This window comes from Medicago sativa, chromosome 2 (assembly GCF_051527215.1).
Source record: "Medicago sativa cultivar Bolivia chromosome 2, Bolivia_mono, whole genome shotgun sequence".
Lineage (NCBI taxonomy): Eukaryota > Viridiplantae > Streptophyta > Magnoliopsida > Fabales > Fabaceae > Medicago > Medicago sativa.
In genome coordinates this window covers 25070596-25081793 of record NC_140750.1, presented here as the reverse complement: position 1 = coordinate 25081793, position 11198 = coordinate 25070596, and the positions used below count along the sequence as shown (strand labels likewise).

Here is an 11198-nt window from a genome sequence, read left to right as displayed (position 1 = left end):
CCACACACACACACACACATACATACATACATATATATATATATATATATATATATATATATATATATATATATATATATATCAAAGTTGCAAAAAAAAAAACATTGCAAGCATTATAGCTTATTAGAAGATAATTAAGTCAATTTGTTTGGAGTTCACAAGTTCGACTCTCACTAAGTTTATTTTTATAAGTAAATTATTTTTTTATGTTATTTATATTATCATGAAAAAATTATCAAAAAAAAAATGCAAAAGTTAAAAGTTGAACAGACAACAACCAAACACAAACACAAACACAAATGTCGCGCCACTAGACCAAAGAATAATGTCACATTATGTTTCGAAATAGAACATGTTTTATCTTGGTTTTTCGGGTGTCAAACATTGATTACGTTTGAACCTTTTTAACCGTTGATATCTCATTTTTTCTTGGGAAGGGAAAAAAATAAGCAAAACCCTTGAGAATCGAGGTCCGGGAGTTGTTTTCGCTACGGGAAGGTGTTAGGCACCCATAACGACTATAGTATCCTATAGGAACCGTCTTTATTTTCTACGCGCGCGCTTTATTTTCAAATGCTATTTGGAAAATGATATTTACACCTAAGGGTTTACTAAGTGAAGAATTGGAGGGAGAAGAAGATATTTGAATTTTTATTTTATTTGAATTGAAGGAATATTGTTTCCTTGCCTACGTACCCTTTTAAGGGATCAAATCCACCGTAGTTCTCTTCCAAAAAATGTTTTTGTTTTTGTTGATTGATTTTAGGTTTGAAAATTGGAATTTGAAGAATGAGAGAGAGAGAGGCCCCAAGGGCATAGGATTGTGAAATTGTGGAGTTGAATTAGTTATTTTGCAAAAAAAAAAGTCGAAGTATGATTAAGAATTTGTTAAGATTTTTGTTTAAGAAAATAAAAGGAAAATCAATGGGATTTTGATCCCAAAGTTTATTTAGAAAATTATTTGAATGATGTTGTTCATATTTTTTTGGAAAAAGGGTTTTTCCTAAGTTTCAAATCTCCTAAACATACATCTAAGCATACATATCCTAAACATACATCTAAAAATATCTATGTGACGTGTGTGCATGTGTCGGTGTACATCATTAGAGTCCATTGTCCTTTACATTGGCCTAGTTTACATGCTATGGTCTTGCAAGAAATTTAAATTGCATAGAAGTAAAGTACAAAAATCCCTAAGTTTTACATTCTAACTTTTGCATGAATTTTAAAGTGTAAGAAAATAAGGACTAAGAATATAAGATGGATGATGAGATGTTCATGGAATGTATGACACATGAAGTAAAGTGGTTAGTAGCATAAGGTATAATAGAATGGAAATTATAAGCAAGAGGATCACTAAAAAACTTGACAAAAGTTAACAAAACTATTAACATAAAAGTAACAAAATATATCTAAAATCTATCATAATATCCAAAGCAAGCATATGACCTATAACTCTCATATCATTGACAATTTTCAAAAGGTTTTATTTCAGCCATATCATGAGAATCATAAAGAAATATCAAGCCAAGGATCATGACATATTCATAGACATATTTTACACTTCATTTTCACAAGCAAAATTCACATAACTTGTAACACAAGAAACTAACAAATTTTATTTACAAACAGTAAGAAAGAGACACAAATCAGAGGCAAACATATCACAAAGTCCATGCACCAAAATTCAACATCATATATTCAAGTCTTAATATCAAGAACATGATAAAATTTCACAAAAAACTTAACAAAACAAGTGAAAATATTGACAAGAAACATCACTTACATTTTTTAACCATTTCCATTATGTAAAAACACCACAAAACATCACAAAGTGGATAAGAAACATGTATGAAATTTTCTAGAACTTTTAAAGGATTTTTAGGCTCAAGAACATGCAAGTCTTCACAAATTTTAACAAGAAATAGTACACAACTAACAAGAAATACCCCACACATTTTTAATTAAGATTTATCATGTAAAACAGATCAAGAATGACAAAAAAAATACAAGAAAACAATTAGGAAAATTTTTAGGAAGTTTTAGCAAAATCTTCAAGTGAAACAGTGGTGTAAACAACAATGTGCAGTGTTAAAATAGCAAGAAAATAAGCAAAACGAAATCCAGTGCAAAAAGTAGGCCCAAGCCCACACGCACATGGATCCTGGATCACCAGGGGGATTGTGGGACGTAGGATTGATCCAGGAAGGCCAACCCTAGATCTAACGGTGGGGATGCCTGGGCTCAGGGGTGAACCAGACTGGTTCGAATGAACCGGTTCAGTTCACCCTCCTATAAAAGTACACAAGACCGGTCCAAGCTCATTTCTCCCATTCGTTTCTCTCTCTAAGCTTCTCTCTCTCTCTCTAAGATCCTCTGAGCTCTGCAACTTGCAGGCCGGAGAAGACGACCGGAGCTTCCTCCGGTGCGGTGGCTGCCGTTAGCGCCGCCGCACCGGAGTTGAATTTCCGTTGTTTTTGAATTCTTTTTACACTTTTGGTTTGTCTTCTTCGTCCTGAGTTCAAATATGCTACTCGTTTTCCTCAAAACCTAATAGATCGGTGTAGATCTACATCTAAACTTTTATGGTTACGACATTTTCTTGAATCTTTTCGAATCTAAACCGTTTGCTCTTCGATCTACACCGTTCTGTTGTTCTAACGTGATATGCAACTGGAAACTGAAAATGAAGGAGGAATATGAGTTTACCTGAGTTTAATTGGAGATTTGAGGGAGATTCTTCGGAAAACTTCGTAATCTTCCTTGTTTCTTCTGGTAGGTGTTGCGATGTTGTTGAAAAATGAACCGGTGAAGTTCTTCTTCTTCTTCTCTGGCCTAATCCTTTTCCTTCGATTCCTCTTCTTCTCTTTCTCACTGTGATCGCACGATTTGTGCTTGAATTGCAGTGGCTGGGATTCAATGATGATGATTCAGTTGAATCTCTGAGAACCACACTCAAATTTGTCGCAATTGATTGTTGCTTCTTGATTCTAGAAATTAGGGTTTGAATGTTCTTGGTAATTTCTGAATTTCTGGTTGTTCTGTGATGAATTAGTGTGATGAATTCGGTTTGGATTGTGATGATTCTGGGAATTTTGATGAACTAGGGTTCAAGGATGAAGATGAATCTTCATCTTTGTTCTTGAAGAATTTTCGGTTTTGATTCTATTAGAGGAGAGAGAGAATGTGGAAGTTGTTTGTAGTGATGTGGCTTTCAATGAATGGTGATCCTCTCTGTTCTGGGCGTAGGTGGCCTTTTATAGGCTGCCAAGTGGCCTCTGGACCAATAGCTTGCTGACATGTGGCGTGGACTGATGATTTGGACAAAAGGGACCTTTCTGCAATTCTTAAGACTTTGGGACTGAAATGCAATTGACCTAAAAAAGGACTAAAACAAAAATTTGACCTAAAGGACTAAAATTCAAATTAAAAAAGACCTAAAAAAGAAATAAAATGAAACAAAAGGACTAAAATGCAATTTTTAGAAATTTTAGGACTAAAATGAAAATTAAACTAAAATTGAATTTAAAATTGGTAAATGGAAAATAACGTAAAGTGGAACCAATAAAAAACACAAAATGGACTAAAACGAACCAATTACTTAAATGAGGTACTTCAAAGTAACCTCTCTCTGCCAAAATTTCGTGTGAAATGACCAAAATGCCCCTGGGGACTAAAATGACTCGAAACGACTCAAATGCAATTTTAAAATGGTCTTTTAACAGGGAATTAAGGCAAGAGCTTATTCAAACAAATTGAAAAGACTCAGAGACAATTTTTAAGGATTTTGAAAGAGTTTTTGATACTGGAAATGACTAAAATGCCCCTAGGGGCTAAACTGACTTAAAATGACTTTAAATGTAATTTTTGAAATGAATTTTGACATGGAATTAAATAAGAATTTATACAAACCAATTGAAAAGACTCAAACAACTTTCAAAGACTAAAATGAGTTTGAATGCAGGAAATGACTAAAATACCCTTTTCCAAGGATTTTGCAAACAATATTGAAATAAAATGCAGAGAAAGATGCAATTGATTAGAGACAAATTCAAATGACTTGAAATGCAAGAAAAAGTTTTGGATGACTTGAAATGCAAGAAAACATGGACAAATACACAGTTGAAAAGATTTGTAAAGCTAAGTTGAGAGATAAAGCAGAGTAAAATGTCAGTGTAAACAATAGCAAATTGGCAATTATTCAAGAATAATAGACATATATCAAAGATGAAAGAAAATCTTGAACAAGTATTTTTAGGTCCAAAATTAGGGTATAACAGAACATACATATTATATAATTATGCTCTGTATATTTCAAAAAAAAAGAATGGGCTGGGCTGGTGTGGCAATAGCCACACTCAGCCTCACACAAATCCGCCCCGGGTAATGATATAACTTAAATTTGTTCCATATTTTTGCAGGAGTACTTCTGCAATAAATTTGCGTGAGAAGGATTAATACTACTATCTTCAAATTCCATTACACACTTCTGTTTCACTAATATGTGTGCAATTTTGTATTCAATGTGACGACCACAATCTGTAACACATCATCCATTACGAGTTGTCATTGGTTTTCGCTACTTTCTCCCTTACATCGTATTGGAGATTTTTCAAAAGCTAGCACTAGCAGCTTCTCGTTTAAAAAAAAACTGTTTTATAAAAGATTTGTAGCAAAAAGGCACTAATATGGGGTATAATTTGTATGCAAGAGGATCTAGCCCTCATTCTAATTAAGGCTAGACAAAATCATTCGTCTACTTGGGCCTGGCAAATGTTGCAAGTCTTCCTAAACTTCATCATGTAACTCTTCTTCATCATTTGTGTCCAAGATATGTGAAAATATAAGTGGATCGAAATCATTAGGTGATTGGTCTTTAAAGATCTAAAAAACATGGAACGATAGTTAATTAACGTTCAAATCACTTTTAAATCGATTTATATGCATCTGCCGAACGATAATTAATTATCGATCAGCAATTAATCACTACAGGTAGATACCTAAAGAGAAAACAGCAAATATTTAATGCTTATTTGAATTGAATTAATTTGTGATAAAAATAGGTTAGAAATATATCAAAAAAAATATTGAAAACCAACCCCCATTGGAAATTCAAATTCAAGTGCCTGATGACCCTCCCGCCACTAAATGTTCTTGTCGGTCAGTAAGCCGAGGAATTTTACTAGAATTTGCAAAATTCCTTTTCGGAATTACAGTCAGAGCGGGCTTGGTAAGCTTTGCTATATTTCTGCTCATGTTTCTTCTCTTAAGTTCTTTGCAGTCGGAGCTCATTGTTTCTGCTCATGTTTCTAGATTTTGCTATATTTCTGCTTGAGCTCACTGAATATATGCTCATGTTAGAAAACATGATATTATTGTGCTCTTAAGTTGTTTTCTAGATGCTCATGTTTCTAGATTTTGCTATATTTCTGCTTGATGCTCACTGAATATATGCTTATGTTAGAAAACATGATATTATTGTGCTCTTAAGTAAAAATCTCAGATCGACCTCTGATCATTACTACTTAAGTAAAAATCTATACTACTCACCAATGCCGCTCCAACTCCAAGGGCAGACATCAGGGGCGGATCTGAGATTGAATTATTAATGGGGCTAATTTTTTTTTTGAAGGAAGTAAGACTAAATTTTTTGGAGAAATAAATATTAATAGATAATGCACAACGTAAGTTACAAAATCTTATCTTAGAACTCGTGTACGTGCATGCGCACACATTCACGCACATGCACGTGCACGCCCCACACACATATACATACATACATACATACACACACACACACACACACACACACACACACACACACACACACACACACATATATATATATATATCAAAGTTGCAAAAAAAAAACATTGCAAGCATTATAGCTTATTGGAAGATAATCAAGTGAATTTGTTTGGAGTTCACAAGTTCGACTCTCACTAAGTTTATTTTTACAAGTAAATTTTTTTTATGTTGTTTATATTATCTTGAAAAAATTATCAAAAAAACGCAAAAGTTAAAAGTTGAACCGTCAACAACCAAACACAAACAGAAACACAAATGTCGCGCCACTAGACCAAAGAATAATGTCACATTATGTTTCGAAATAGAACATATATATTATATAATTATGCTCTGTATATTTCAAAAAAAAAATTATGCTCTGTATATAAAAAAATAAAAAAAGAATGGGCTGGGCTGGTGTGGCAATAGCCACACTCAGCCTCACACAGATCCGCCCCTGCCACTCCCCACATGGATAATCTTGATTGGGTTTCTCCATTTTCTTGCTTAAAATATCTAAACCTCAGTGGGATTGATCTTAACAAGGCAACCAATTGGCTTCATGCAATGGCTAAGCTTCCTTCCCTGTTAGAATTACAATTGCATCATTGTAATCTGAACAACTTCATGACCAACCCATCTATTGAACATTTAAACTTGTCTTCACTTAAAACTTTTGTTGCTTTTGGAAACAATTTCACCTCTTATATACCTGATGAGTTTTTTAATTGTATAAAAAATGTCACCTATCTTGACCTTCACATGAGCAATATAGATGGTGAGATACCTTTAACATTGCTAAACCTTTCAAATATAGAACACCTTGACCTGTCTTTCAACCAACTCAAAGGATCAATTCCATATAGAATAGACCAACTAACACATTCAATTCCTTCATGTTTCCAATAACACGTTAAGTGGTTTCATTCCTTCAACTCTCGGAAACCTCTCATCCTTAGCTGACTTATCTATTGCCTTTAATAATTTTTCTGGTACGATTTCAAATTTAACTTTTTCCAAACTCTCCAATTTAGTTTCACTAGATTTGAGAGGATCAAATATTGTATTCCAATTTGATTTGGATTGGGTTCCTCCTTTCCAACTCAAGAGACTTTTTTTGGGCTATACAAATCAAGGCCCAAACTTTCCCTCCTGGATCTATTCTAAGAAGTCTCTTGAAGAACTCGACTTATCGAGCTCAAGCATTTCATTGGTAGATAGAAGTAAGTTTCCGAGCTTGTTAGAAGGATTGAATCTTTTTGTTTTGTCAAACAATTCGATCACAGAAGATATATCAAATCTGACTTTGAAGTGTTATACTTTACTTTTGAAAGTCAATAATTTCAAAGGACTCCCAAACTTATCACCAATGGCCAAAATGTTGATTTGTCTTACAACTCCTTCTCAGGATCAATTCCAGTTAGCTGGAACAACATGAAAGATTTACAGTACATTGACTTGTGGAGAAATAAATTATCCAGTGAAGTTCCAGTGCACCTCTTTGATCCGGAACAATTACTTTTCATAAATTTGGGACAAAATAATTTTTCAGGTACAATACCAAATAAAATGTCACAAAGTTTACAAGTGGTCATTATAAGAGGTAATAAAATTGAAGGGGCTATTCCACCACAGCTATTGAATCTCCCTTCTTTGGTTCACTTGGACCTAGCAGAAAACAATTTTTCAGGGTCGATGCCAGAATGCGCCTACAACATGACTCAAATGATTACTTCTTATGGGTCATTTTACATTTCTCCTACCATTATTTTGTTTACAAAAGGTCATGATTATGATTATGAAGTTAACCCGTTTAGGCGAACTGTTTACCTTTTAAAAAATAACTTGTTCGGAGAAGTGCCATTGGAATTATTTAAGTTGGTTAAAGTTCAAAGTCTAAACTTATCTCACAATAACTTTGTTGGGGCAATACCCAAAACGATTGGAGGTATGAAAAATATGGAATCTCTCGACCTCTCGAATAATAGCTTTTGTGCTCAAATTCCTCAAAGTATGGCACTCTTAAACTTTTTAGGGTATTTGAATTTATCTTACAACAATTTGAACGGTCAGATACCAATTGGTACACAACTCCAAAGCTTTGATGCAACAAGCTACATTGGGAATCCTAAACTATGCGGAGCTCCTCTCAGCAATTGTACCACAAAAGAAGAAAATCCTAAAAATGCAACGCCACTTGCAGACAATGAAGATGATGACTCTATAAGAAATTCATTGTATATGGGAATGGAAGTTGGATTTGCAGTAGGTTTATGGGGGATTTGGGGTTCTTTTTTTCTTTATAGAGAGTGGGGGCACGCGTATCTAGAAATTCATTATGAAGTTAACGCCGCTTGCAATCTGTTTTTTGATAAAGTTTATGTAACATTGATGGGAAAGTTCAATACCTTTCGAAGAAACCGTGTTGCTGCTAGTTAAGGTTAGTGAAACCTACTTTTTAGTTTTATTGATCATACTCTATAGTATTACATATATAATTTGTCCCAGAAAATTTATCACTTTTTGGTTATAGTCCATGTAATTTTTTTTTGTTTGGTTTTGATCTTTGCAAATATTTTTATTTATCTTGTTGTTTTCTTTTTTGTTTTAGTCCCTGTAAAATTGATTTATATTAGAATTGATCCTTGTAAACATAGAATATTTGATTTTAGTTCCTCCAATATTAGTGATGTAAGGATCGAAATCAAACAATCTACATATTACAAGGATAAAACAAAATAATAATGACTAAAACCAAAATAAAAACATTATTTCCAAGGACCAAAACCAAATAAAAAATTTACAGGGACTAAAACCAAAATAGTGATATATTTAGAGAAACCAAACACTTATTTAAACCTATTTTGTTTTATTGATCAGTCTATTGAGTATTTTGTTTTACTATGTAATTCTATGCAAAACTTATATCCATTGAATTTTCTTCATATTTTTTCAGGTGATTATGCATGTGGGAGATCCTGCATTGTTATGCAATATAATTTCCAAACGGAATAAAAGTTGTATGAGATGAGATCATATGAACTGTATCATTGTTGATGCTGAATTTATCTTTCACTTGTTGTAATGTTGTTCATTGAAAAACTGGTTGAATTCACATTGTCAACTGTTCTACGTATTTCTCTCCTTACTTTTTGTGCAAAATGTTGTGATTTTGGACAGTGTTGTTCATGTTATAGATTTTGTGGTGGAAATTGATTACTTTTTTTGTTAGTTTACACATCAGTAGATGCATATATATGGTTGCAGAATAAGAGCTTACCTAGAAACTTTATTGCTTCCAACTCTATTATGCGAAAATGCAATCATATTTGATTAGCAGTATAAAAGAAAAATATATTATATATTGTCAAATCTAAAATAAACTGGATTCAAACTTGATAATTACAGTGATGGCACATGTACAATCTTAAAACTTAGATTAATAAACAGAGAGATGACAACAAATACTTGAAAGTTAACCAATATTTCTATGAAGAAATCCGTAGTCTTACAAAACAGCAGAAGTTTCAAATAATATGGCAACAAGTTCAAAACAGGAGGTTCAAATAAATGTTACAATCCCAAGTCTTCCATGCTTTTCAAAGTCTTCTTGTTTTAAAATACGTCAACCAATCATGGCGCCTTTTATTTCACAAATTTCAATTAGTTTTCTTCTACTTTTCTTTGCAACTACATTCACAAAAGCATGTCTCGCCATCAAAGAGCAATTTGTTATAGAAAAATCGAGCTAATAGTCCAGCCAAAAACTCTTCCACTATACGATGACTTCCATTTCCTACATTTTCATTTAACCAAATACTTATACTCATGAAACATAAAATGCATACAAAGTGAAGACAAAATGAATAATCAAATACTTATTCCCTGTTTTCGAATTTTGTTGTGTTTGTCTTTGCTGGTTTTTCCTTTGCCTTTCTTTTCAGGATGAAGGGACAGATTTCTGATACACGCATCAGGGACAGTTGAATGATCATCTTCTTATTGGAACCTTAGAAGATCGAGCAATCATTGTTTCTGATCAAAGTTTGGTAAACAAGATGGATCATATCCCGGATCTGACTGAATCCTTCCACAAACATCAAAGATCAGATAGCAGGGAGAATAATAACAAGAAAAGACATCATATTTACCCAGATACAAATCTTGGAATAAATGTTATGCTTGGACATCAACTAAGAAATTTGTAAAAGTACAAGCTTTAAATAGTTGTTGTTTCTATTACAAATGTGAAATATATATGTTTGGATTGTTTAGTTCATAATTGAGGGAAAACATGTGTTTCTTGCGTTGCGGATTCCATCGATCTCGTCTGAGATGAAATTGGTTTAAATCTTACGAGCAATGAAAACTTAATCTCACCAATGATCCAAATGTATACTTTGACACTTCAATTTCTTTTCGATAGAAAATCGAAAGTGTAAATTGAAAGTAGTGTAACCTACCAACATAGGAAATGGTTCCTTATCTACTAGAATAGTATCATTCCCAGAGTGTGTTTGATGCTAACACTTGACCAATAGATATTGAGTTAATATTTGATTGGCTTTTAGTGCTAGTGGGAGATTGTTGGAGTAAGCCCTAATAGCCAATCTATATTGATTGAGTTTGGCTTTGTATCATGATATTGATAGAATATATATATATATATATATATATATATATATATATATATATATATATATATATATATATTGTGAATATATAATAACAAGACATTTCTTTGTTTATTTTGTTTTGTTTCAAATTAACAAAGTCCCTAGAATAGTTAGTCCGTTTAATGGAACATTAAGTATAACTTAATTGTGAGACCCCATTAAACATAAGGGCATTATTCTTAAAATATCCGTAGTCAAGCTTTATTGTGAAGTGAGATATCATTAAAGCATGAAGACTATTATGTGGGTAGACTGATTATCACATCTCAAAGATTATGGATAAAGAGTAATCAAATCTTCACATAAATATAAATATTAGGTGTAATATTTATATTGGATTGACCCGCCATGAGAATACTACATAGTAAAAGTTATGAAAAGTGTCATAAGATATTCTCATAGTGATAGTGGTGTATTCCACCCTTCGACCTGAAACCACTATGTATCCTAGATGTTGGAGTCGAGTGCTTTGTCACCATTCAAACGTTGTCCGTAACAGGATGACTATAAAGTTGGTTGATAGGTACTCCATGAATCATGCTGAGGGACATGGGTGACCTAGATGAAATTAGCCCCTCCTATATAACAGGAGAAATGTCTACGGGCCCAATATTGAAATAGACAAGGATGACACGGTCTATGCCTTGTGTTCAATATAGACATGAGGGCAAAATGATAATTATACCCATGAACATTATCACGGAAAGATTTTGTCAGATCACATGACATTCTCGT

The 11198-nt window shown here is 33.0% G+C and overlaps 1 pseudogene; it reads left to right on the top strand.

Annotated features, from left to right (window-relative positions):
* The first annotated feature begins 5871 nt into the window (after positions 1-5871).
* Positions 5872-8414, top strand: LOC146945753 (receptor-like protein EIX2; annotated as a pseudogene).
* The last annotated feature ends 2784 nt before the right edge of the window (positions 8415-11198 follow it).